Here is a 2,500-nt window from a genome sequence, read left to right as displayed (position 1 = left end):
AGGGCCAACTGAGGAGGGAGCAGCGCAACCACCGAGGTGCAGACGATCCAGACCCAGACGTAGCGGCACCGTCAGACCGGAGGACCACCCGTTCCTGCAGCTCAGGCAAACCGGATTTGACATGCTGGAGCGGGAGCTGTCTGGGTTGCAGCGAGGTATCAATGCCCGTCTTGACCGGGTGGCGATGTTGCTCCGGCCTCTCAGGCGCATCCCATACAGTCTAGAGAGGATTGCTGCAGCCATGGAGCGTGGGTCTCCAAACACACCAGCTGCTCCTGTTGTGCCCCTTCCTCCTCCTGTTGTGCCCCTTCCTCCTCCTGTTTTGCCCCTTCCTCATCCTGTGCCCCTTCCTCCTCCTGTGCCCCTTCCTCCTCCTGTGCCCCTTCCTCCTCCTGTGCCCCTTCCTCCTCTTGTTTTGCCCCTTCCTCATCCTGTGCCCCTTCCTCCTCCTGTTGTGCCCCTTCCTCCTCCTGTTGCAGCCGTTCCTCCATCTGTTGTGCCCCTTCCTCCATCTGTTGTGCCCCTTCCTCCATCTGTTGTGCCTCTTCCTCCTCCTGTTGTGCCCCTTCCTCCATCTGTTGTGCCCCTTCCTCCTCCTGTTGTGCCCCTTCCTCCTCCTGTGCCCCTTCCTCCTCCCTCCACCCGCTCCACCAGGAGTACATTGTGCATTGCCACTCCCGGACCCTCACGAGTCCAATCCCGCCGTAGTGCGCGTTGCGCACCTATAAGAGGGAAAAATAATTAGTTCTGTTTACATCTTTTCAACTTTTCATTTTCCGTTTTTTTTTATTCAGTTACGAACAGCTTGCTGTTGATTTTTCTTTTTGACAAAATAAAGAAGTGTCAAAGACATACTTTCCGATGTTTTGGGCTCACTTTCCCTGAATCACGAAGTTATGAATGCATGTTGATATTTCTGCAATGTAGTCTAACATTATACCAAGATTACTTTGCTTACCTCACTATAGACGATGCAGCTCTTCTGTCAAATAAGCTCTCCTCTCCCGTGCTGCTGCTGGGGGATTTGGGTTAAAAGGCATCGGCATGCAGTTCAACATCACGTCTCCTTAAGTCCTCTAATATTTCCTCAGTTATGTCATCAACACATCCACGATCCATGGAAACATTGTCTAAAACACAACATGCTACAAAGAATGCTGCAACTTTTTACGGACTGTACTGTAAAGTGCCTCCTGACTTATCCAAACACCTGAAGCGCATTTTCAGTATGCCGAATGTTCATTCAATCACACTGCGTGTTTCTGTGTGTTTTCGATTATATACCGTTTCACGCACTGTTGTTGGCATAATAAATGGTGTCATCAGCCATGTCTTTAACGGATAGCCGTTGTCCCCTAACAGCCACCCATCCAAGGGGGGATTCCCCTCAAAGATGGCAGGAATGGCAGAGTTTGCCAGTATGGATGAATCGTGGCTTGAACCAGGGTAATTACGAATTACAAATACGTGAGTGATCTTACAAGTTGCATTGCAAATCACTTGTATGTTGATCGAATGGGTTCCCTCACGATTGATGTAAATCAGTGCGTTTTCTGTTGGGGCACAGAGTTGCACATGGGTGCAGTCTATAGCAGTGGTTCTCAAATGGGGGTACGCGTACCCCTGGGGGTACGTGAAGGCACTCCAGGGGGTACGTGAGATTTTAATATATACATATCATTTAAAAAGTAGAATCCATGCAAAAATACTTACAATTATTTAATACATATTTCAGGAAAATATAAGTTCATAAAATGAATTTTATATTTCAGTAGGCTATTCAATTTCATTACCCTAACCCCCCCCCCCCCCCCCATACCAGGATGGTTCGACCCAACCTGTCACATGCCACCCGCCATCACCTGTCAATCACTCTTAAAACTCAAACAATGGAGTCGTGGTTGAAGTGTAGCGGTAATTCTTGTGCTCTGGTAAGGGGGTACTTTGATGAAAAAATATTTCACAGGGGGTACATCACTGAACAAAGGTTGAGAACCGCTGGTCTATAGCACCAAGGACACCAGGGAACCCCCACTTCGCCCAAAACGCCCGCTTCGTTCTTTCCTGGCTGTCAAGTGTGACGGGGAATTGGATGTATTCCCCAGCATGACGGACTAGACCTGATGTAACTGCATGTATAGCCGAACTTATGGCAGATTGCGAAATGCCTCCAATGGAACGACCCAGATGCATAGAAACACAGTGCCGCTGTAACTTTCACTGCAACTGGGAGGGCATAGGGACAGTGCATCAGTCCCCAGCTCATCTGCCAGGAGATGGCAGACATCTGTCACAGCCTGACGGGTCAGGCGTAGCTTACGCCTACATTCCACCTCACTGAGGGAGAGATAGGTATGTCTAGGCCGGTAGATCCTCTCCCTCCCGCGTCTAATTCTTTGTCCTAAGACGTACTCCATCTCACTGTGCAATAGAAAAAAATATGAGCCAGCGCAACTTAACTGGTAAGTTGAACAGTAAGGTTTTTAGTTAACTTAGGCCT

The 2,500-nt window shown here is 49.0% G+C and overlaps 1 protein-coding gene across 1 annotated transcript in view; it reads left to right on the top strand.

Moving 5' to 3' along the window:
- The window catches only part of crtac1b (cartilage acidic protein 1b), a 48,260-nt gene that overhangs the window by 36,771 nt on the left and 8,989 nt on the right, over positions 1-2,500 (top strand). The gene's annotated exons all lie outside the window — the stretch shown is intronic.

The sequence above is a fragment of the Alosa pseudoharengus genome, unplaced genomic scaffold (assembly GCF_046254945.1).
Source record: "Alosa pseudoharengus isolate Yale_2024_CS ecotype anadromous, Long Island Sound unplaced genomic scaffold, YU_APseudo_1.1 YU_APseudo_1.1_scf_15, whole genome shotgun sequence".
NCBI lineage: Eukaryota > Metazoa > Chordata > Actinopteri > Clupeiformes > Clupeidae > Alosa > Alosa pseudoharengus.
Note: the sequence above shows the minus strand (reverse complement) of the source record. Positions and strands in the feature narration are given on the sequence as shown.